The sequence below is a fragment of the Podarcis liolepis genome (assembly GCF_965112155.1).
Source record: "Podarcis liolepis genome assembly, chromosome: 3".
Taxonomy (NCBI): Eukaryota; Metazoa; Chordata; class Lepidosauria; order Squamata; family Lacertidae; genus Podarcis; species Podarcis liolepis.
Window position 1 is genome coordinate 118,490,217 of NC_139557.1, and position 26,587 is coordinate 118,516,803.

The window sequence follows — 26,587 nt, forward strand, 5'->3', positions numbered from 1 at the left end:
GGAAGGAAGCGCCATCACCTTCCCCCAAGGAAAGGGTAGTCCGGTAGAGGACTCCGGGGGGCGTTGCCTTGTCCGAAACCTAGGGAGGTAAGGGTCTCTGGCATGCCCCCGAGCGGTGACACCCGTGGGATCCTAGTTGGCGTACTTCAACAGGACTCCCACGGCTTGTTGATAACCCTTCCCGGTCTCCATGCCGGATAGTCGATAGGAGCCAATGCCTAAGGCCAATACCTTTCAATTCTGTAATCAATAAAGTTGTGGCCTTTTTATGCCCATTAACCTTATATAATGTGTCCAGTGTCTTCATTTCACATGGGGGAGGGGACTTGCCACGCAATGCAGTTTCATACAACCTCTTTGGGTTGGACTGTTCAGCTTGACTGCAGTAGCCATACCTACCAAGAAAGAAACTTTTCAGTGTGCTTTTCTCCTGGTCTGCACCTTTTTGGATGCATTTTGCTTAACATGCTTGTTTTTGTGATTCATGTAGTTTTATGTCCATTGCCACCATTATAGGCTTCCCACACAAACATCCACATAAATCAATGACTTCATCCCATCATTCATAAGTTATAAACACAAGCAAGAACAAGAAATGTAAGAATTAACAAAAAGAAAGAAACCACCAAGAAGATATAAGGAGACAACTGTTAGCAGAAACATTGTTTAAATTGTTTTGATCAGTTGTACTCTGCTTTTCACTCAAAAGGTTCCCAGAGTGGCTTATGTACAATTTAAAAAACAAAAAACCAAACATGGCACAGGAAGGGAAAAGGGAAACAAAAACCTGAACTGCTTACCAATTTCTAGACAATCATGGCCAGCAGACCCAGTTCAGGTCCAGGAGGTGCCTGATTCAGCTTGGCCTCCAGCAAAAGCAGATGCCATGAGCCCTACTTCCTATCTCTTCCCAAGAGCCAATCTGGTGGAGTGGTCCATTAGGAGGTCCATCTTTCCTGCACTGCTTGCATCTCCCCTGGGAGCCTCTGCACTTTCCTTCCTTGGAGGTTTATAAGCAGAGGTTGGATGGTCATCTGTCATGGATGCTTTAGCTGAGATTCCTGCATTGCAGAGGTTGGAGTAGATGAGCCTTTGAGTCTCTTCATGAGAAATGTGGCTTTTTCAGATGGTTTTTTTCAGAATAAATAATCCTTTTTAATTATTGCTTTTTTCTTCATTCTGATTTCCTGATCTACACTCTACATCTTCACTGGAGTAAGCAGAAGAAGGGCTTTACTCCTGCTAAAGGAAATAGCGATCAATCACTTTATATATCAGAGTAGCTGATAATACACTCAGGGCATATTTACCTGAGTTAAAGAGATCTGAATGTAAAAATGGGTTGAAGGATGAAATAGAGGCCAACTATATGGGTCTTTGAGTACTTTATCTGCTAATTTTTCTCCCCTTCCATAAACAACCTGTAAATTTAGGCTTGGGAGCTGTTCAGATCAGATCCCAGGAGCAGTAATAGAATAAGAATAAGAATAAGAATAAGAATAAGAATAAGAATAAGAATAAGAATAAGAATAAGAATAAGAATAAGAATTTTATTTATGCCCCATCTGTCGGGCTGGATGCAGCTGAGTGTCAGCACCCTTACAAGGTTCAGGAATCAGCTGGAGTGTTTCTAGTGATACATGTTAATGTTTGCCCTTGCTAATGTTGGCCAATGAACCAGTAGTTAGCAGGCTGAGAGGCAGCAGAAGCATATAAAAGTTAGTCATCCCATTAAATACGCAGGGTTCTAGTTAGGGAAAAGTTGGCAACCCCTTCTGTTAATAATTTATTTCCCTCTCTTTTACACAGGGCAATTATTCTGTAACGCACTTCGAGGATCTTGATATCCCCCAACTACAAACTGTATCTATGGAAAAGACATTGGGCCACTGTGGCAGTAATGGAACCTGCAAGGATGTCCCCTTTCATCCCTTTTATTCATATTGGTGTTGGAAACACTATTACAAACTCTTAGAAAAAAACGAAGAAATAAAAGGAGTTAGGATAGGAGCAAAGTCATACAAAATCAGAGCATTTGCGGATGACCTGATAATAGCAACTGAGAATCCTCAACAAAGTATTCCAGCAGCTATAGAAACAATTAACAAATTTGGAAGGTTGGCAGGATTCAAAATAAACTTCAAAAACCTAATTTATTAGTTAAAAATATGAGATCTGAGGAGATAAAGGGCTTGCAAAAAATCACGGGCTTGGAAATTAAAAACAAAGTAAAATACTTGGGAATTTGGATATCAACAAAATGTGTTAATTTGTATCAAGTCAATTACACAAAAACTTGGAATGAGATAAAAAAAATTGGAAATTTGGAATAAACTTCACCTCTCCCTATGGGGCAGGATCTTAGTAGTCAAAATGAACATTCTACCAAAAATAATTTTCCTGTCCCAAACCATTCCAATATTGGGAGGAATGAAATGCTTTAAAAGTTGGAAGAAAGACATAGCCAGATTTATATGGAATGGAAGAAAACCAAGAATCAGACATCAAATACTTCTAGATCAAAGGGAGAGGGGAGGTTTTGCCCTACCAGAATTAGAACTGTACCATGCTGCTGCTGGATTGGTATGGATAAAAGACTTGATTACTCTAAGAGACACAGACGTGCTAAACCTGGAGGGTTTGACGGTTGTCAAATACGGGTGGCAAGCATCATTTATGAAAAGGTGAGCGTCCATAGGGGGTTTTTAAATCATGTTATAAGGAAATCGTTATACAAGATCTGGATAAAATATAAAGGAATATTAGAACCAAAAATTCCCCTATGAACTTCACCAACAGAAGCCCTGCCTGTTAAAAAGAAAAATATGCAAGGAGACTGGGCCACATATAGAGTATTAATAGAAGAAATTAACGATAACGTCAAATTAAAAGAATTTGAAGAAATCAGAAGACACCTGACAGACTGGCTACAATATTTTCAGATAAATGAAAGATTGAACTTAGATAAAAAGGAAGGTCTTACAAAGGAAACATCTAGATTTGAAAAATAATTAATACAATATTAAGGAAAATACATCTCAAGAATTTATAACCTCCTATTAGAGTGGGAGGTGAAAGAAGAATTGGTGAAATGTTCAATGGTGAAATGGACACAAGACCTAGGATATAACATCTAAATGGATCAATGGGAGAAATTGTGGAGGGAGGATAGTAAATTTACGGCATGCTATAACTGAGAGAAAATATTATGAAAATGCAATACAGATGGCAACCACACTCCAGCAAAACTCGCAAAGATGTATAAAAACAGATCACCAACTTGCTGGAGGTGTAAAGATGATATAGGGTCATATATGCACATGTGGTGGAAATGCACAGCCATTAAGGAATTCTGGAATAACATCTACAACGAATTAAAAAACCTATTTAAGTTTTCATTTAAGACAAAACCTGAAACCTTTCTCCTGGTAATAATGTCACCAGAAATCAAAAAAAGAAATTAGAGCACTTTTTATGTATACAACAGTAGCAGCCAGGATCTTAATTGCAAAAAAATTGGAAAAGTGACAAAAAAGTGGCAAGTCCAAATGATAGAATATTTACAGATGGCCATGATGACAGGGAGAGCTAGAGGTTACCAAAAACAGAAAATACAGAAAGAAAGGGAAATTCGTTAAAGCATACCTGGAAAAGTATTATAATAATAAATATCTCCTGGCAGAAATAGAATGATGCTTGTAAAACAACAAATATGTCTTTTGATATCTGAGGAAAATAAAGAAAGAAATACAATAATTTGGAACCGCGTGTGAAAAAATAGTCGAAATAATAATACAATGAGTCTAATCGGAAGTCAAATGTGTTTATTTCGTTTTGTTTTCTTCTTTCTTTTTCTCCCCCCCCCTTCCTTCTTCTTCTTCTTTTTTTCTTTTTTGGTACCTCTTTCCTTGGTCTTTTCCTCTATGACCTGCTAAGAAAGAGATAAAGAGATAAAAGTTAAACATGAAAACTTGAGTAAGTTAAAAGTGATATTTTGTCATTTTTCAACTTCTATTTATTTATTGTTAAAATTGGTCAATTGTAATGAACTGATGTAGTAACTACTGCGGTTTTTTACTTTGTTATTGTTGAATTCTAAATAAAGTATTATTCTTTTTTTTTTTAAAAAAAAAGGGAACCTGCAGTAGGAGTAAGTGGTGTCCATTGAGTTGGTCTGACTCATGTGTGAATGTCTGTTTATTTTTAATCCTGATTTCCTGATCTACTCTCTGAATTTTCACTGAAGGAAGCAGAAGCAAGGCTTTGCTAGTGCTAAAGGAGATGGCCAGACGGAGACCCTACAACCCCCAGCGACCCCCGGGAGGAATAATGACTCATGACAAGCTGTTATGGGGTTAAAATTGGCCACAACTTTCAGATGTAGGGAGACCTTGGCTTAGGCATTGGGTGTTTATCCTTCCCACTCCGGAGTCCTTGGTGAGGTGGTTTGACGAAAGCTTCTTGAAAGTCGAAGTACACTATGTCAGCTGGGTCTGCATCCACACTAACCTGTTTAGTGTTATTCCCCCTCTATTAGAATGATATCAGATATGTTCTAATAGGTGGAAATGGCACCCACCTGAGAGGTGCCGGAGCTGAGCTCCGGTGAAGTGAAATACAGCCCTGGGAGGGAGGTGCCATTTTGTGGTTCACCTTAGGCACCAAAATGTCTTGCAGACAGCAATCTGGATTTGAGAAACCTTCTAGACAGTGCATGAGTTATGGTTCTGGTCAGGGACTTGACTGAGGAGGAATGGTGGAAACCACATCCAACCTTCTCCTGAACCTTCCCAAGAAGAGGAGGACATCATAGATTTACAGCGGTGGTTTTGCAGAGGGTCCCAGCTCAGAGATAGAAGAGGGGCAAAGCTGGGAAATAATGGGAGAAGCAGAGCAGGAACAGCTGGCTGACCTGTTATCACTGGAGAGCATTCCAGATCTCCCATTCTCCCAGAACACACAGCAATGAAAGTAGGAGAGCAGAGAACCCAGAGGCAATTGTCCCCAAGCAGACACCGTGAGGGAGCTGAGGCTGTTGACGACTGAGAAGGGAAGGGGGGAGGGGATTACTCGGAGCAACGCCATTATCAAGGAGATGGCATTTCTACATCTATATTGAATAAAAGACCTTGGTAAGAGTGTCCTGTCTTTCCATTACTTGCAGTCTGCCATGAGGGAGAGGAATCAAATTTCCTGAAGCCTGACGGTTCTTCACTTCTATTCTCTGGATAGCTACAATGCCAGTATAGGGTGTTCCTAATGTTCATACAACATAGGGTTGCCACATGTCCTCTTTGGGGGGGGGGGGCAACACGACCACCCCTGGGGGAGAATTTATATTTTAAAGGAAATGTCCAGGTGTTTTTGTTTATTGGCTTTTGGGGGTTTATTTTGGCTTGGGCTTGGGTTTGGGTGGCTTAGACTTGAGCAGCTTGGGCTCTGCAAGCCATGGCTGCTGCCAGCCCAAGCTGGGGAAAAGAGGCACCTGGGCAACCCTCATCTATCAGATACCCTGGAGAGCTGAAAAACCAATGACAAACCCTTTTCTGCGTATCAGAGTTTTTCAGTCGAATGGCCCATATTGCCATTAAGCATCCTTTATGCATGGGTTCTGCCACATGATATCCAAATAGCCATGTTTCATTTTGCAAACCTCTGGAATCAACAGTGTACAGTGGTACCTCTGGTTACGAACATAATTCGTTCCGGAGGTCCGTTCTTAACCTGAAACCGTTCTTAACCTGAGGTACCACGTTAGCTAATGGGGCCTTCTGCTGTTGCCACCAGCGCATCCTGGGGCAAAATTCTTAACCCAAGGCACTACTTCCAGGTTAGCGGAGTCTGTAACCTGAAGTGTTTGTAATCCGAGGTGTTTGTAACCCGAGGTACCACTGTATAGTTCTGAGACACAATTGCTCTTATGCATCTTCTTTTAGGATGTACTCCAGACCACCTAGGAAGCCCATGATGGAGATAAGAACTAAACTCTTGTGAGGTAGGTAAGCTGCCAAACGACACAATTCCTTGGGAAATCCTGCAAAAACCTCATTGCAAGGAATGGAAGCTCTTGGTTATTTTGCTGAGATTTGCTCAGAAAACAGCCAGGACTTCCTTTCTCCTCTGCAATTGCCTGTCATGGTACCCGGTGCCTGCTGCCTAAGATGGACAACTCACTTTGGAATCATAGAATTATAGAGATGGAAGGGATCTCAATGGTCATCTAGTCCAACCCCCTGCAAAGCAGGAATCACAACTAAAAAATCCCGGAAGAATAAGAAATCAAGATAATATTTTATATATATATAAAAGTATGGAAATGGTTTACTGAATATTTACGGATAAATTATAAAGAGATAAAAGCATTGGCAGGATTACTGTAAAAGCCTGCAGTTTTATAAGAGTATAAGGAGTGCTTTTTTTCTAAAAAAAATATGTTTAGGGGTACTTTCATTTTCCTGCTCATATTGAAATACTGCCCCTCAATGAGGCCAAACTTAGATTCACAAAATGGTTAAGTGTATGCATACGCCTGTGTACCCCCAGAAAAAAGCACAGGGTATATATTTAAAGAAGATGAAATAAATGAACAAATTTAGATAATTTGGATATGCAGAAGATATTAAAAATAATTTTAGTTTTAAAATGTCAAAAGGATTATAAAATAAGTGAAATGTATAAAATTAGTGAAATGTATACACTTGGAAAGTATAAATAAATAAATGAAAATTTAAAAAAGAACCTAAAGAATCCCCGACATATGGCCATCTGACCTTGCCTCATGGTAATGCAGCTCCTGTTTTCACAAGTTTTTAATCACAGATCACATTGTTCGTTTAGGCACTGCCTCTGGGACCAAGGCTTCTCAAGACAAGTGAACAAGGACCATTCATTAAGATGTAGAAAAATGTGGTTTGTCTGCTTGATTGCATAAGTGCAGATGATAAGAAGAAAAGCAATTTGGTTATGACACTAACTGTTATGTACTGAGTTGAATAGGATCCAAAATGCAGCAGTCTGATTGGTCCTAGAACAATAGGATCCAGAATGCCACAGTCTGATTGGTTCACAGGAGCCACCCAATCCAGCTCCAGGTGGAAGTGAATCCGCAACCTGATTGGCCTACAGGTAAATCCCGGTATTAGCCAAACATGTGAGGCCCATTGTATAAATAATGTATATAAAGCAGACATTCTGGGGGAACTTTGATTCCTCTTCACCAATATGAGCTGAAGAGCATGAAATCCACTTTTGACTCGGAGTATATTTCACTAACCTCTTTTATGAAGAAAGGGTTAGGCTGCGAGGATGTTCTTTGCTTAGGAAGAAAGGATGACCAGAATAAGGACTTGATTGAGCAGCTTTTGACAGTTTGGTGTCTCCCAGATGTTTTGTCAGGCAATGATTGTGGAGCGTTAGGGGTTTCCTTCCATTCAGAGCCTTGGAACTGAGGGTCAGATTTGGCAATATTTCAGTGATGGTGAAATCTTCTTAAGGATGATGAAATAAAATTACTATTTTGTTTTTCTTAAAAAACAGCATAATGGATAAAGTGTACATATAACCTTGTGCATCACCAAAACAAGCATATTAAGCAAAATGCATCTAAAAATGTGCAGATCAGAAGAAAAGCACACTGAAAAGTTTCTTTCTTGGTAGGTATTGTGATTGCAGATGAACTGAACAGTCCAAGCACAAGAGTTTGTGTCATACTGCATTACAGCAAAGCTCTTGACTCACATTCCACTTCCTTTCCATTTAGGTGCTGTGAAGTTGTAATCATGAGATTACAGGAAATCTGTTAATTGTTATGGAAATAAAACAGCATGGCCTGGAGCGCAGGACAGATTGTGAACATATGAGAAAGGTGGTTCTGCGGGTAAATAAATATAAAGATAAATAAATGCTCTAGGATGAGTTAAGAGACAAGGGCCTGGAGGGATCAGATGCTGACAGTTGCTGGAAATACCTGTTTGCAGCTTTCCCCAAAGGTATGTTTCAACAGCTCTTTGGCACAGCAACACTATAAGTAAAGAGAACCACCTTGTTCCATGCAAACTCCACTTCCTTCTGCCTTGGAGCGCCTTCCCTTTGGCAGAGCCCACAGAGGAAATTGCAGCCATGAGGTTCCTTTACCTGAGCTTTGCTCTGGTCTTCATCCCCTTCCATGTTGTTGCAGGTAAGAGAGCAGCTCAAGCTCAGGTGGGGGAGCATCTGCTGCAAATGCAGAAGGTCTCAGGTTCAATTGCAGGTGTTTCCGCAAAGTGCTGGGTTTTCCCCCTGACAGAAAAGCTGGAGAACTGCTGCCTCTCAATGTACACAATTCTGAACTAGTGTGACTGGGTATAAGTGAGCTTCCTATCCTGTGTGGCTGCCGAAATAGGGGTGGTGAAGAAGGAAAGCATTTCATAATAAAACTGAATCTGAATAAATGACTTTTGAGAAAGCAGCAACGTCCAGACTACATGCTGAGGCGGCACTCCAGGTTCCATCGTGGTCATTTACATTGTTCAGGTAAGTAGCCATGTTGGTCTGATGCTGTCAAAATAAATAAATCAAAAACTAAAAAATTGTCCAGTAGCACCTTAGAGACCCACTAAGTTTGTTCTGGGTATAAGCTTTCGTGTGCATGCACACTTCTTCAGATACAGATGTACTGTTGTGAGTTTGGAGGGGTTAGTGTGCATGATGCCCAAGTCCTTTCTGATTGCTGGATTCAGCAAGGGTAAAATGGAGGATTTCATTGTTGAACTAGCCAGACAAGCTTCTTTGTGAGAGAATGACCACCATAGTTGCCACCTAAAGACCCAATGAGTATAACCAAAGAAGTGATGGTGTTCTCCGGGGCAAATGGGTGGGCCTTTCCCCCTCCTCACCTGGCTGGTAGCGAGAAAGGCAGTAGCCAGCACAGTTGGATGTGCGCTGAAGAATACACAGGCTGCAGGCAGAAGCCAGAGAGGGAGAGCTGTCTGGCTTTTCTCTGCCACCTGACTCACCCAGATCAACGCAGGGCATACATCCTAGTGGGACTGAATGTGCTCCCATCAGTAATACTGTTAAGTTGTGGGCAAACATATCAGACGACACAGCGATTCTTCAAACAGCTCTTGTTTATTCAAAGGCCAGAACAGAACTGAACTGAAGAGTTCAATCAGCCTGCTTATATAGAGCTCCAGAACAATGTAACTGTAGCAACTTTCTAAAGCTATCCAATCACTGAACGTTACTTTCGATCCTTCATTTGCATACAAACTATCTAATCACTGAACGTCACTTTCGATCCTTCATTTGCATAACTATCTACAGTATTCCCCTGTTGGCCCAGGGTGAGAACTTCAGTACATAACAAATACTACAGAGGAGATTCCAGAAAATATCCCTTTCAGAGAGACTATGCCCCTGTGGACAGATCATATAGAATCAGTTTTGGCATGATGCCTTGCACCCCCCCACGTCCGGGGGAGGGGCCCCCAGGACACGTGACGTCACTAAGGTTTGTGCGCATGGCCGCTGCAGAACTTAGTTTGGTGGGCCCAGTCCCTTCCTTGAAGAAACCCTGTGACGTAGATCAAGGCCACCCAGGGAGTGAGGATTTGAACCCAGGCCCTGGTTTGACATGCTAACCACTCCTTGGTGTGTGGAGTACCTCAGGGTGCGATACTCTCCCCGATGCTTTTCAACATCTTTATGCGCCCCCTCGCCCAGCTTGTCCGGAGTTTTGGGCTGGGTTGCCATCAGTATGCTGATGACACCCAACTCTATCTGTTGATGGATGGCCATCCTGACTCGGCCCCAGACACACTGACCAGATGTTTGGAAGCTGTGGCTGGATGGTTACGTGGGAGCCGGTTGAAGCTAAATCCTTCGAAGACAGAGGTCCTGTGGCTGGGACGGGACGATATGGGATTGGGGTGGGGGCATCCCATTCCATCATGATAATTCAACTATCCCATTCCATCATGATAATTCAACTATGTATACCGCACACATCTTATTGGGTTGCCCAGCACTCTGGGCAGCTTCCAAAATATATATAATAACATAATAAAACATTAAATATTATAAAATCTTCAGATGGCTCTGGTGCTAGATAACTCCATACCCTCCAACATTTCTCCAAGGAAAAGTGGGGGACACTGGTGGTGCTGTGGGTTAAACCACAGTCTAGGGCTTGCCGACTGGAAGGTTTGTAGTTCGAATCCCCGCAACGCAGTGAGCTCCCATTGCTCGGTCCCTGCTCCTGTAGATAAATAGGTACCGCTCTGGCAGGAAGGTAAACGGCGTTTCAGTGCACAGCTCTGGTTTGCCAGAAATGGCTTAGTCATGCTGGCCACATAACCCAGAAGCTGTACACCGTCTCCCTCGGCCAGTAAAGCGAGATGAGTACTGCAACCCCAGAGTCGGAGTAAAAAAATGCTCATCAATGACAATCCTAAAAAAAGCTCAACAACTTTTGTTCAATTTATCAAATCTGGAAAAAAAGTTTTGTGCTGTGTGTGGTGGTCAGCTCAGTGGGATCCCACCTTCGTTGCTAGTGAAATATACTCAGAGTTGAGTGTGGATTTCATGCTCTTTATTCAGCTCATAGTAGTGAGGAATGGAAGTTCCCCCAAAACGTCTGCTTTATATACATTATTTACACAATGGGCCCCATGTGATTGGCTATTTCCAGGATTCTCCTGTAGGCCAATCAGGTTGTGGATTCACTTCCACCTGGAGCTGGATTGGGTGGCTCCTGCAGACCAATTAGACTGCCGCATTCTGAATCCTATTGTTCTAGGACCAATTAGACTGCTGCATTTTGGATCCCATTCAATTCAGTACATAACATGTACTGACTGACTGGCCAAAGGCCACCCTGGGAGTTAGGATTTGAACACACTTCCAGAGCTAATGCTAAATACATTAATTCTGGCAAATGACCCACCATAGCCACTAGAGGGCTATGAAAAATTGGCGCCCTTGGCTTTTTAAACTGGTCTGCCCATGTACTATCTGAAACCAAAAGGTCACATTGCCTGCCAACATTCTTTTCAGCTCCGCTACCCCACTAGAGAGAACTTCTCGAACTAGGCCTGCACATTTTTTTTCCTGTCTGCTACAGGTTCCTGCATTTCAGGGTAGCATACCCTCCAACATTTCTCCAATGAAAATAGGGACGGCCCATTTCATAATGATAATTTAACTATATATACCCCACACATCTTATTGGGTTGCCCATCACTCTTGGCAGCTTCCAATATATATATATATATATATATATATATATATATATATATATATATATATGCTTTCGTAGATTTTCACGGGTACAGGAATGCAGGTTTTGGTGTCTTCGGGTGTCTTCCCGTGTAAGAGTTGGGGTGTCTAGGCGACGTTTCGACGAGGTCTCACTCGTCATCTTCAGGCTGGTGCTTTCGGCTTCTTGTTACTGGAACAGAGCAGGATCTCAGTGTTTGAGTTCCTATAAATACTGTTGAGGGGGTGTGGTGTATAGCCTCCAACGTTTTGGGCAGAGAGGAAGTTCCCAGGTTAGTGTGCCTTTTCTTCTTTTGTTCCTTAATTACTTGAGGGATATCTTGAGTGATTTCTTGAGTGATATTCTGAGTGCCACTTAGGTGGGTCATTAAGTGTGGATTAGTTGCTAAAGCTTTCGTGTCTTGACCTCTTGAGCTTGTGAAGAGTTTTTCTGAGAAGATGGCTGTACTGCACTTAGTTGTGCTCTGGCTTGGCTTCGTGTATAGGGGCGAGCTGTGGTTTTGTGCCCTGTGCCAGCCAGATCTGTGTAGGGATTGCAGGGGGGTGCAGCATCCGGAGGTGCCACTATGGTTTGGCTACTGGATGGTGTCTGTAATTTATCTGTGGAGAGGGTCTGGGTTTGGGTCTGGTGTGGTTGATTGGTGATGGCGTTCTGTGTGCCTCTGGTTCTGGTGTCGGTTTTTGTGGGGAGGGCTAATTTCCAGATGTCTGGCAGGCGGGACGTGTCGTCACGCTTGTTCATGTTGTGAGGGTGTTTCTCTATCTCGATGGCTTCCATGATTATTCTCTTGTGGTGATGTTCCATGTTAAAGAGCAATTTGGAATCTGCAAAATTAATTTCGTGTCCTGTTTCTTTCATGTGTTGGAAAAGAGAGGAAGTTTTTTCTTCTTTTTTGACGGCATTCTTGTGTTCTGCGATACGTGCATTTATTCGTCTGTTTGTTTGTCCAATGTACGTGGCTGGGCAGACTTTGCAGGGTATTTCATAGACCCCTTGGTTTTCCAACTGGATTTTATCTTTGGGGTTTCTGAGGATATTGGCTATTTTTTGGTTGGTGCAAAAGGCTGTTTTGATATTGTGTTTATGGAGGATTTTGCTAATTTTATCTGTAGTGCCCTTGATATAAGGAAGGAGGGCCATGCCATTGTTTTCTTCTGTGTCTTGGTTTTTGGGGGGTGTTTCTTTTTGGATTAGCTTCGTAACCCTGTTTTGGGTTTTACGAATAAAAGCCTCTCCTATCAGTGAAGAAATCCAGCTAAGAATCATCCCCAGAGAAAAATCATCCAGATGCCCCAAACTCTACGGTCTCCCCAAGATACACAAAGAAGGAACACCACTCAGACCAATAGTCAGCTCCATAGGCTCACCTCTACAAAATCTCGCTAAATTTCTCGCTAAGCAACTTCAGCCCTATGCAGAATCCATCGCTTCACACGTTACTAACTCCTTCCAGTTCATAGAAACAATAAAGAAGCAAAACCTACATCCCGATGACCTACTTGTGAGCTTCGATGTTGTATCTCTCTTCACACAAGTGCCCATTAATGAAGCCTTGACAGCCATTCAAAACAAATACAATCCCCCCGAATACATCCTGGACCTGACCAACCACTGCCTAACCAACACGTACTTCATCCACAATGGACAAAGATACAAACAGATAGAAGGAGCACCTATGGGATCACCCCTCTCACCGGTCATCGCAAATTTGTACATGGAACACTTTGAAACCAATGCTTTAGACAAGTCAGAACACAAACCCAAACTTTGGCTCAGATATGTTGACGACACCTTTGTAATTTGGCCACACGGGAAAGAAAAACTAGATAGCTTCCTCACACATCTCAACAGCCTACACCCCAAAATACAATTCACTATGGAAATAGAAGCCAACAACCAACTTCCCTTCCTTGACGTCCTAATCTACAAAAAACCTGATGGCTCCCTAGGACACACTATCTACCGGAAAAAAACACACACCAACCGCTACTTACATGCACAATCACACCACCACCCTGCACAAATAAACTCCGTAGCCAAGACCCTCATCTCCAGAACCAAACGCCTGGCTGACAAAGACCACTTGACAACTGAGTTACAGAATCTCTCAAATGTGTTAATCGCCAATGGATACCAGCAAAACAGGGTTACGAAGCTAATCCAAAAAGAAACACCCCCCAAAAACCAAGACACAGAAGAAAACAATGGCATGGCCCTCCTTCCTTATATCAAGGGCACTACAGATAAAATTAGCAAAATCCTCCATAAACACAATATCAAAACAGCCTTTTGCACCAACCAAAAAATAGCCAATATCCTCAGAAACCCCAAAGATAAAATCCAGTTGGAAAACCAAGGGGTCTATGAAATACCCTGCAAAGTCTGCCCAGCCACGTACATTGGACAAACAAACAGACGAATAAATGCACGTATCGCAGAACACAAGAATGCCGTCAAAAAAGAAGAAAAAACTTCCTCTCTTTTCCAACACATGAAAGAAACAGGACACGAAATTAATTTTGCAGATTCCAAATTGCTCTTTAACATGGAACATCACCACAAGAGAATAATCATGGAAGCCATCGAGATAGAGAAACACCCTCACAACATGAACAAGCGTGACGACACGTCCCGCCTGCCAGACATCTGGAAATTAGCCCTCCCCACAAAAACCGACACCAGAACCAGAGGCACACAGAACGCCATCACCAATCAACCACACCAGACCCAAACCCAGACCCTCTCCACAGATAAATTACAGACACCATCCAGTAGCCAAACCATAGTGGCACCTCCGGATGCTGCACCCCCCTGCAATCCCTACACAGATCTGGCTGGCACAGGGCACAAAACCACAGCTCGCCCCTATACACGAAGCCAAGCCAGAGCACAACTAAGTGCAGTACAGCCATCTTCTCAGAAAAACTCTTCACAAGCTCAAGAGGTCAAGACACGAAAGCTTTAGCAACTAATCCACACTTAATGACCCACCTAAGTGGCACTCAGAATATCACTCAAGAAATCACTCAAGATATCCCTCAAGTAATTAAGGAACAAAAGAAGAAAAGGCACACTAACCTGGGAACTTCCTCTCTGCCCAGAACGTTGGAGGCTATACACCACACCCCCTCAACAGTATTTATAGGAACTCAAACACTGAGATCCTGCTCTGTTCCAGTAACAAGAAGCCGAAAGCACCAGCCTGAAGATGACGAGTGAGACCTCGTCGAAACGTCGCCTAGACACCCCAACTCTTACACGGGAAGACACCCGAAGACACCAAAACCTGCATATATATATATATATATATATATATATATATATATATATATACATTATAAAACATTAAATATTATAAAAACTTCAGACGGCTTGGGTGTCGGAATAATTCCATACCCCCCAACATTTCTCCGATGAAAATAGGGACATCCTAAGGAAAAGTGGGATATTCTGGGATCAAATCAGAAATCAGGATGGCTTGTCTAAATCAGTGATATCCCTGGAAAATAGAGACACTGGGGTGAACTAGATGTTATTTTGAGCCCTTCAAGCTCTACAATTCTACGCATCTTCTGAAGGTGAGGAACCTGACTTTAGGGCCATCAACGATAGATCTTCTTGTTTCTTTGATGCGGATAAACCACCAACAATGCCCGAGTGTTATAAACTGGGAAGGTTCTGCCAAGAGGATCTCAGCAAACCCTGTCCGTCTGGTCGGAATCTTCTGAGTTATTGTGGCGTCAATACACAATGCTGTGCCCTTGAGGGATACCCGTGAGCAGCCTACCTCCATGGTTGTGAACGTCTGATGGCTATGCCAGTTCTTTGGGATCTTTGCTTGTGGAAGTGGTGTGAATCCACCCAGACTGAAAGCATGACTGAATTGAAGCTGATTTTCAAAGAGCCGTTGCCTTGTGGGTGACCACAAATAATTGACGGTGGCATTTAGTGCTATTGATCATGGCTAGAAAAGACACCTCTATTGGTCTGTCACACATACCCCAACTGTATTACCTGTGTTATGAAGGCGCCCTAAAGACGTTAAAGCAAAGATTATTGGATAATGCACACAGTGACTTGAGATCTCGATCACACACAGTCTGTAGTCCACTGGCAGTAGGAGTACAATATGGGCATGTCTTTCAGTTAACATCTTACATTAAAAACTTGACAGTAGCAAATTATCGAAGGCTTTTCACCAAAGCCAGACTAAATGTCTTTCCTTCTGCAGTGTTGGATGGCAGGTTGAGAGGAGTTCCCTACCAGGACAGACTTTGCTTGTGTGCTCAAGACATTGATTCCATAAAACATATTTTGCTGCACTGTGCAAAATATGAGCAAGCCAGGGCTGAACTAATATTACCCTTGCTGGTACCTTACCCGGGAAAATCAGAGGCTCACTATGTCAGGTTTCTATTGGAAGACCGGACAAACCCTAGAACATTAGCAGTGGCAAAGTTTTTAATGGTGTTTGCAAGAACCAATGATCCCTATCTTTTGAACAAAATGCTTGTTTAACTTGGAGGTAGGCTGTATGAATTGTGCATTGCTTTGTAACGATTTGTTGGGTCTCTGGACCATAATAAAGATTGATTTGATTTGCTATTGAAGTTAATGGACATGGCAAGGGACTCAGAGAGGTTCCAGGGAGGGGTGGGGAGGAACTGAAGAACCAGGAAGAGCTATTGCTGCCTAGTGATCAAGATCCCAGGGTCAGTCATCTGGGTCTTTCATTATTTTCGAATTTATTCATACACATTAATTCATAAATTGTCAGGGACTGGGCAGAGGAGGAATGGTGGAGACCGCCACCCCAACTTGACCCTTCCAGGGAGGAGGAAGTGGAAGACAGTTTAGATTTACAACAGGGGCTTGAGGGAGGTCACAGCTCAGAGGTAGATGGGGGGGGAATTGGGAGATAATGGGAGATGAGGAGGAGGAAGTACTAGGGGGGCAGCAGCTGATGGACACAGTGTCTTTAGAAAGCATTCCTGACCCCCTCTCTCCCAGAACCTGTTGAGCCTTGAAAGTCGGAGAGCAAATAGCTCAAAGACAGAGGGTGCGTAGCATCACCTGTAGAAGTGATGAATGAGGACATGGGAGAGTCGATGGTAGAGGGTCGAGATTCACTCGGGACAACGCCATTATCCAAGAGGCTGGGTTCTGTAGCCTCTCTCTGTAATTACTGAATTATAAAAGGACAGTAAGAAACATGTCCTTGTCTTTGTATGTTCCTGGCAACTGGCTGGGAGTTGCTGGCAGCAGCCTGACAATAACAAGACAATGTATAATCACAGATGCCAATCAAAATAAAATACAAGTAGAAAAATATATCTAGTGTGATGGGCTGGGATTCGGACTTGGATGCTGAACCTGAGGGATCCCAGCCTGCACAGGATTCCCCGCCTCCAGAGCCAGCTGAGCCAGGGCTGGGACATGAGCCTGAAGGGTCCTCACCTGTGCTGGATCCTTAGGTGCAGGCATCAGCTGAGTCTTCTCTGACTCCTGAGGACACATTGCCTGCAGGTGCTCCACTCTCAGCCCCGTCAGAGGAAACTGAGGCTGCCTCTGGGTCCGGTAACCCTCCAGCCTCTCCTGAGCTGCAGAGGCTCAGGGCAGAGAGATGGAGAGAACTAAGTTCCCGCAGGAGGAGTGCTCGCCTCCAGGCCGGGAGAGGTGAGTCACCAGAGGATCGGGGCCGCCCTATGCCTCGGGGCAGATAAAAGCCGGCCAGCCCCAGTCCCAAGTTGCGGGAGCAACTTTGTTGGTTGCTAGTTCCTGCCTGAACCCTGTCCTGCTTTCCTGCCTGAGCTCCTGACCAGCCCTGGCTCCCTGCAAGCCTGTTCCTGACTTCACCCAACTCCCTGCCCTGCACCCAGCTTCAGCTTCTACGGACTGCCTCCACATTGCACCTTTGACCATGGACCAGACTTGGACCTCACCTCTCGGGTAACCCATGGGACCAGCACATCTAGAATTAAACACTAGGACCACATTTCCATATGAATTCCAAACACTAATAATAATAATAATAATAATAATAATAATAATAATAATAATATAATATTGAAAGGTTCCAAGTAACAAAAATGGTGTTATACTCTCCTATGCCTTCTTACTTCAGTACCTTCTAAAAAGACTTCCTTTCTTGGCAAAGATATTTCCTTGTTGTCTGCCCTCTCTAATTCTCACCATGTACGGCCCAGATTTTAGTTATTCATTCCCTCATGGTTGCTGTTCTCATTTCTTCCCTGGATTTTGGAAGAGGACTCTGGCAGCAGTTAAGAGGTGTTGATGTTTCAATATGTTTCTGTATATGCTGTAAGCCGCCCAGACTGGCTGTGGCAACCCAGTAAGGTGAGTGGGGTCCAAATCACGAAATTATTATCATTATTATTTTTTGTTAGGATATTTCCATTCCTCCTTAAAAAGGCAACAGGCTGTTGTGTGTCACATGCCTGTTTTCTTCCTGCTCACTGGGAGTTTCCATTTTGTATATAGCTTTTGTTCTGGCTGTTTTCCTCGACATGGATGCAAGGTAGTCATGTTTTTCCTTTGTTCTGACCAACGTTGAATAAAGCTGTAAATATGCTCTCCTGGGTGAACCTTCCGTTGTGTAAACTCTGCGAAAAGGGCGCGCGTGAGTCTTGGAATGCGTCTGAGGCTCGTGTCGCTAATTTATTGATGCTGTTTCCACGAGAGACCGGTAGATCGTCCGGAGACGAAGGGGAGGCCTGATGCCTCTGTCTCCCTGGCAGTATCCCAACATTTTAATCATTATGACATAATGGAACAATAAAGCAAAACAGGTTTGTCTGTGCCCCAACTTCACCGAAATTCCTGCTATTGTGCTCAGGTCCTTCTTGCAGGCAGAGACTGGATCACATCAAAAAAGGTTTCAGGAAAGTGTGTTGTAAGCCGCATAATGGGAAATCAAGTTGGTGAAAGACGGAACTCTACAGCACCATCTGGTGTCTCGGTGTTATATTGCATTTAAAACTAATGTAGCTGAGTCCAGAGGCAGATTTAGGGCAGTGTGACCCGTTCCCACACACAGGTGGCCAAGCCAAGGGGCATGTTCCCACCTCCCACCCAAAGCCTTTCAGGGGGTTGGAGTAGATGACCGACTCTACAATGCTATGATTCTAAGTGCTCGCTTTGGGTAAGCAGGGCACCAGGCATTGGGAAGGAGGTGTGAGGGCTCTGGCAGGGTCCTATGGCTCTCCCATCTTCTTCCTACATCTGGGACAGTGCTAACTAGGCTTTGGGAAGGAGGTGGGAAGACTCTAGGACAGGCTCAGGTTGTAAATGTGTGAATAAATCCTATTTCTAAAAGTCACCAACAGTCTCCGCCGGGTCGTCTACACTGAAAGGCAGCAGTTCTTCGGGGTTTCCATCCAGGGAAATAGCTGGGATTGAATCTGAGACCTTCTGCATTTGTAGCAGATGCTCCCCCACTGAGCTTGAACTGCTCTCTTACTTGCAACAACAGGGAAGAGGATGAAGACCAGAGCAAAGCTCAGGTAGAGGAACTTCAGGGCTGGAGTTTGCTCTGAAATCTCTACCAAAGGGAAGGTGCTCTAAGGCAGAAGGAAGTGGAGTTTGGATGGGAAAGGGAGGTTCTCTTTACTTATAGTGTTGTTGTGCCAAAATAAATTGCCTATGCAACCTATTTATCTTGGAGAGCTTCCTAAGTTTTACCTGAAGAACAACCTTTCTCATGCTGTTTTCTTTCCATATCAATTAATAGATTTCCTGTCATCTCACAAAAGCTGCTGCCAAATTGACAGCACCTGGAAAAAACGGAAGTGGAATTTTGGGTAACAGCTTGACTGTAATGCAGTTTGATGCAACCACTTTTGGTTGGACTGTTCAGTTCAACTGCAATTGCAAAGACCGGAACAAAGTTCAGGTAAGGGAACCTCATGCCTAAAATTTTCCCCGAGGTCTCTGCTGAAGGGAAAGTGCTCTAAGGCAGAAGTCTTCTTTGGATGAAACAATAAGGTTCTCTTTACTTACAGTGCTGCAGAGCCAAAGAGATGTTGAAACATACATTTGACATCCTATCAGAAGGTGGGATAACTTCTGTAATTCTGGGATGTCCAGGTCAAATCACAACTGCTGATAGATATGCAGTCTCCCTGTGACCCTCTGATCATTGTTGGACTATAATTCCCATCATACATGAATTGCAATTCCTACAATCCCTGATTTATTCTGTGTGGGTTGATCCCAAAAGAAGATGGTGATTAAATTATAAGCAGCATTGGGATGAGGTGAGCCCATTCATGGGAGCCACTGACACTATCTTGCTATCACACCCACACCCTTTCCTCAATTCATTTCACTGTCCCCAAAATGGTTTCCTACCATAGTTTCTCCTTCCCACTGCTAATATCTTTCTCAATGACCTATAGGCACCCATAAGGCAGTGGCTTCTGAATAATCAGCTCTAGTTAGGTCATGGCTCCAGTCTGGGTTGAGTTCAGCCTATCCCACCCGTGTTCACATAAACAACTTGGTAACAAAACCCAAGCTCTGCCTGGGTGCATGAAAAGCAATGGCTGCAGTTATCTGCTCCTGGGACTCGGGGTGAGGTCTTCTGTCAAGAGGGATATTGGGCAGATATGATGCACTTCCACTGGAGGTGGGTCATTTTAAGCCGTAGATGCTTTCTTTAAAAAATGAAAAAAATACAAATTCTCAATTGCAGTTTAATATGCGTTAAATTAGATGATCATCTCAGTAGACTGATCTTTATTTCATTGCCTGCTTTCACAAATCGATTGATCAGGCCCACTTCCACAACTAAGATCCAGAAGAATCAGCGTAGCAATCAGGCGTTCACACCTATGGATGTGGGCTGCTCACTGACGTCACTTATCTGGAAGTGCTTTCAAATTAAAATTGGAAAAGATTGGGAAGAAAAGGGAGAAAAGGTGAAAATCAGTGTGCAAAGACCAAAGCCTTTAAGGAACGGAAAAGTTTTTAAATCCTGGAAGCAATTCTCCCCCCCCCCCTTGGTAGAAAAGGGGGTATTTGTTTATTTGTTATCACTTTGGGAAGCTAGGAAATACAATTGGGACCTCCCCATTTGGCAACAGACCACCAGGGAGGGAAGACTAGTCTCCATTAGGACGTCACAATGGAAGAGGAAACATTCAATCTCCGTTTCCACTGACTTGGCTACAAACTTTCCTGTGCTGCCTGTCTGCATTCTAAATTGGCTAAAACGTGTCCCCCTTCCTCAGAATAAGGGGAGAATTGGAAAATTTTCTCTTTGCCATTTTTGTCTTTGGCATTCAGCGAGTTTGGAAGATTAAGGAAGCTGCCTCTGGGCTGGCTGTCGTGGGATTGGTGGAGGGAACTTGTTTTTCTCCTTTATTGTGCCAGACTGTGAGACTGACCTTGACATTCTTAAGCTATTATGAGTTCAGAAAGGCTGAGATGTGGCTCCAAAGCTCCACAATTTGAGGAGTCGGTGATGTCAATGTTAACTGACATTAAAGAAGGTTTGGACTGCAATACAGCAAGCATAGATAATTTGGGGGGACAGATTGAACATTCAAGTACTGACTTGAAAGACGTGAAAAAGGAAATAACCATACATTGCACAAGGTTGGCATAGCTGGAGACTGTTATAGTGCCAGACTTGGAACGGTTGCAGTATGAAAATGCTAATTCGATCACCTTCCTTCAGTTGAAAGAAAAAGAATCGTATTTGAGATTGAGGGGGGTCCCCTTTCTGGAAGAAGAAAAACTCAGAGAATCTCTGATAGGATTTTTTGTAGAATGTTGGGACTTGAAAAAATAGGAAGTGGAAGCTTGGGTAGAGAAAGCTAAAAAGGACCTAAAAGGGAGACTAAAATAACTTATGATTGCATAGTGGTCTTTAAGACTAAGGAGTAAAGAGGCATTATCTTGGTACATCACTATAAAAAAGGCCTCAAAATCCAGGATAGAGCGGTGGTGCTCTTTAAAGAGATCCCACGTCAATTTTTGAACCTGAGATCCCAATACAAGGACTTGGCAGACATTCTGAGACAAAAGAATATATTTTTTAGGTGGGAATTTCCAGAGGGCCTATCCTTCAAATTTGAAGGAAGAAAGCAAAAAAATAAAGACTGTTGGAGAGAAGGATAGATTTCTGCAAAAGCACTCAGGAGAACTTGGACTACAAAGCTCACAGCTGCTGGGGGCGGAGGCAGCTTCCCCCTAATTAGACAGCATGGCATTGGGAATTTATTCATGGAATGTAAATGGTTTGAATTCACCCCAAAAAAGGAGACCAATTTATCATATTTTGGAAAAAGAGAATTTGGATATAATTTGTTTACAAGAAACTCACAATATAAGACTACATAGAAAAATACTGATAAATAAAAGATTGGGTCAAGAATTTATTTCTTCAGATAAAGTAAAAAAAAGAGGAGTGGTTTTCTATATTAAATTTGATTTGTCAGACATATGGAGAACCAGAAATCCAATGGAAAAAGTTTTCACTTTTCCCCCCAGATACAAACCAAGTATTTTCAATAATAGACTACATATGGATATCCAGAGATTTGGTTCCTAAAGTAACAAAAATGGAAATTTGCCCTAAAACTTGCTTGGATCATAATGCAGTTTTTATGGACTTAAAAATGTTTGTACAGGGTTCCTTCAGATGGAGAATGAACGACGACTTGTTGAGAAGTACGTCAATTGTTAATAAGGCCCAAAAAACCCTAAAGGACTATTTTGTTGTTGTTTTTTATAATGATATTTATTGGAAAAAGAATTTTTAAAATTTCAAAGAAAAAAAGACAAAATTACAGAGAAAAAAAGACAAAAACAGAAAAAAGAAAAAATAAAACCATCATTTTTAAATTCTCCACTTTCATTAGCTTCTTTCCATGACCTCCTCCTCCTCCCATCTCTTGTATCTTGATTAATAATTGTCACAGCAAATCCTTTCCATAATTCATGATATTCTGTCATTACATTACCTTGCTCTATTTTCATCTTATCTTATAAAAAACCTTAAAACTTAAAACTTAAATCTTATTTTTACCAGTTTCTCATACCCATTACCTTTTTACCTAATTCTTTAAACATTCTTACAAGAGCCAAGTAATTTCATTTCAACATTTTTGTAACGTTCATAAAACATTTCTGATGATTAAAAAAGAGAATAAAAACAATATTTTGAACTTAATATGATCCAAGGAACGGAAACAAGGGTTATTTGGGAGGCCAGCAAAGCAATAATGAGAGGGTTTCTGATACAACAAAATTCAACTAGGAGAAAGTCACAGAATGAGAGAAAAGATAAAATTATGGAACAACTAAAAGACAAAGAGAAGAAACTCAGAGGAATCCCAAAGAATTTGCAGATTCAAAAAGAAATTAAGGTCTTACAGGTTCAATATTCACAGTTAGTAAATCAAGAAATAGAATGGAAGTTGAGAAGGATGAAACAAAGAAATTTTGAATCTCCAAATAAATGTGGGAAATTATTAGCCTGGCAATTAAATAAGAGACAAAAGCAAAGTACTATCACAAATATTGTAACAGAAGAAAAATCTATAAAGAACCCTGCAGACATAATGAAGCACGTGAAATAGTGGTACCCACTTAGGGGGTAACAAGGATCAGACAGACACAGCTATTGGAGAAAAGAAGGTGAGGTTTTATTGCTGAGCAATAAGGGACCCAGATGGAATCCTTTCCAAAAGTCTGGGACCCTGAGAGATACAAGTCCTGAGGTTATATACCTGAGCAAATCACATATCATGAGACAGTCCCGAACGCCAGCGAAAAATAGCCAATTAGCATGCTTCTTGCCATGCTCCTGATCTTACGCAGAGTTTTACTCCTAACTTCTGCCTTCCATTGTCTGCACAATGATGCACAATGATGTACAGTCTGACCTTTTCCCTACTTCTGACAGAACAGGGAAATAAGGCTTAGGGAGGGAATCTCCTGGTGCTACCTCCCCCTTACGCATCTGCTCTGTAGGGATTTTTGTGGTTAGGCCCTTCCTGTTTTGTGGACCATTTTAGCCTGTAGTTGAGGGGGATATTTGTACCAGCGCCTTGTGATTCATGGCTTCCCCTTTCCTATAGGGTACAGGATGTTACTAGGTGAAAGGTTGGTTCTGGACTTGCGGTTCCAAGCAGTTTGCAGTTAGCTAAGGCAAAAGCTTTTCTTGATTCAAATGGATTATAAATTACTGTAAACCCTGATTATATGTGAGCATATGTGAATATATTGATTACTGATAACTGATTATATGAATAGCATAAGGGTAGCCCCCTTTCCTTGCTTCAATAAGAAAATGTTTTTACAAATATTATAAACAACTGTATAAAAAGGACAAAGAGGATTTGGTAAAAATTGAGCAATTTATAAAGACTAATGGTTTGCTGCAGATACTGGAAGATAAAAAGATCCTACTAACAGGTTCAGTTATAAGACAGGAAGTGGAACAGGCAATAAACTCAATGCAACTTGGCAAGACCTGATGGTCTATCAGTGAAATATTACAAGACACTGAAAGATTGGCTTATTCAACCCCTGGTAGAAGTATCTAATTTGATTTTACGAGAGGGCAAAGCACCTGAAACCTGGAAGGAAGCTTATATCACTCTGATTCCTAAACAGGGTCAAGATAGATCCAATGTTAAAACCTATAGACCAATCTCCCTACTCAATGTGGATTATGAAATTTTGGCAAATATAATGGCTAACAGGCTAAAGAAGGTTTTATCTAAGTATATCCACAAGGACCAGGCAGGATTTCTGGAAAAGCTGGAAGCAAGAAAGAGTTGTAAAGCAATGTTAATGTTTATTGATGCAGAGAAGGCCTTTGACAATGTATCTTGGAGTTTTATGCTATATAATTTTGAGAGTAATGGGGGTGGGCCAAGATTTTTTAAATGGTATTAAAGCGATCTATCAGGAAAAAAAGCTAAAATTATTGTAAATAATGTGGTTTCGGAGGAAATTAGAATTGAGAAGGGAACCAGGCAAGGGTGCCCACTTTCCCCTCTGCTGTTTATTTCAGTTCTAGAGGTCTTGCTAAGTATGATTAGAAAGGATGAACAAATTAAAGGTATTACAGTAGGATCCAAACAATATAAATTAAAAGCCTTTGTGGATGATCTAGTATTGACATTACAAGACCCAGACTCCAGTGCAGTTAAAGCACTTGAGCTGATACAAGAGTTGGGGTGAATCTGTCTGGGGAAAATCTGAATAAAGACAACTACAAGAAATTATGGAATGAAATTAAGAGAGATTTGGAAATAAGGTCAAATTTAAAATTGTCACTAATGGGCCGGATTTCAGTGATTAAGATGAATGTGCTGCCAAAGATGCTTTTTTTGTTCCAAGCCCTCCCATTTATAGACAATGTAAAATGTTTTAAAGAATGGCAGAAAGCTTTATCTAGATTTATCTGGCAGGGGGAAAACCTAGAATTAAATATAAATTCCTTACGGACTCTAAGGAAAGAGGGGGATTTCCCCTGCCAGATTTAAAAAAATATTTTGAAGCAGCAGCATTCTGCTGGATTAAAGAGTGGATGCAACTAGAAGATATAGATCTATTAGATTTGGAGGGTTTGGACAATGTGTTTGGTTGGCATGCATATCTATGGTATGATAAGGTAAAGGCCCATAATGCCTTCAAAAATTAGGTAATTAGGAAATCGTTGTATAATGTTTGGATAAAATATAAAGATCTTTTAGAAAGAAAGACACCCAGATGGCTTTCACCAATGGAGGCAAAGGCCCAGAAAAAGTTAAATATGGATACCAAATGGTTGAGATATTCTGATTTATTGTTAGAAGATGAAGAAGGATATAAATTAAAACCATTTGATCAAATTAAAGATAAGTTAAATTGGTTACATTATCACCAAATTAATGAATTGTATAGAATGGATAAGAAAAATGGTTTTGCTTCTGAAAAATCCAAGTTGGAGATGGAGTTGTTGCATAAAGGTAAAAATTTATCGAAAATGTATAAGTTATTGTTGGAGTGGCATACAAAAAAAGTTAAATCTGTGATGATAGATTGGGCAAGAGACGTGGCACATAATATAATGTTTGAGGATTGGGAAAGACTTTGGAAGAAAGGGGTAAAGTTCACTGCATGTACAGTATTAAAGGAAAATATAATGAAAATGATGTACAGATGGCATTTGACTCCTGTTAAATTAGCAAAGATTTATCATAACTGTGATAATCTATGTTGGAAATGCAAAGAAAAGGAAGGAACTTTTTATCACCTGCCCTAAGGTGAAAGACTTCTGGGAAAAGATTTATAATGAATTGGGAAAAAAAATGTTGAAATATAAATTTATAAAGAAGCCAGAGGCCTTTCTTCTTGGAATAACAGGTTTGGAATTGCCCAAGAAAGATGTTAAATTGTTTTTGTATGCCACAACTGCTGCTCAAATTTTACTAGCTAAAAAGTGGAAAACCCAAGAATTACCAACGGCGGAAAATTGGCAGATGAAGATGATGAATTTTTCGGATCTAGCCGACCTAACCGGAAGACTCTGAGACCAGAAGGAGGAGGAGTATCGGGAAGAATGGACAAAATTTTGTGATTATTTAACTAAATTTGTTAAGTTAAATTAACTGGAAATAGCTTGCAGGTAACAGATTGTCTTAGGAATCAATATACCGTAGTTTTCGCTCTATAAGACGCACCAGACCATAAGACGCACCTAGTGTTTGGAGGAGGAAAACAAGAAAAAAAATATTCTGAATCTCAGAAGCCAGAACAGCAAGAGGGATTGCTGCACAGTGAAAGCAGCGATCCCTCTTCCTGTTCTGGCTTCTGGGATAGCTGTGCAGCCTGCATTCGCTCCATAAGATGCACACACATTTCCCCTTACTTTTTAGGAGGGAAAAAGGGAGTCTTATTGAGCAAAAAATATGGTAAGTTAAGTGATGTTGAATATGTTTATTTTCGAATTGAAAAGATATAAGGATGTTAACAGACTAAGTCAAGTTTATAAGAATTATGATTTGGAAAGCCGTTAAAAGGATATGCATGGCAATTCAACCAAGGGGAAGTGAGGAAGTCACTTAACAATGTTATTAAGTGTAATTTCAATAGGGTTATGATTTATGTTTGTATGTTTGTTTGTTTATAATTTTGTGAAAATTAATTTTAAAAAGTTGAATAAAATTCACCTGTCTTGGGAGACACTCAAGCCAGTCGTTTGCCTTCTAAAAACCTGGGTTCAGAATTGGCCACAGACAAGAATGGATCTATTAAATTATTTCTCATCTGCAGCCTAGGATTGCAGTTGCTTTTTAAATAGCCATTCAT

The 26,587-nt window shown here is 41.6% G+C and overlaps 1 protein-coding gene across 8 annotated transcripts in view; it reads left to right on the top strand.

Moving 5' to 3' along the window:
- LOC310702766 (uncharacterized protein) overlaps nucleotides 1-26,587 on the top strand; it is a 286,289-nt gene that overhangs the window by 129,266 nt on the left and 130,436 nt on the right. The window lies entirely within an intron of this gene.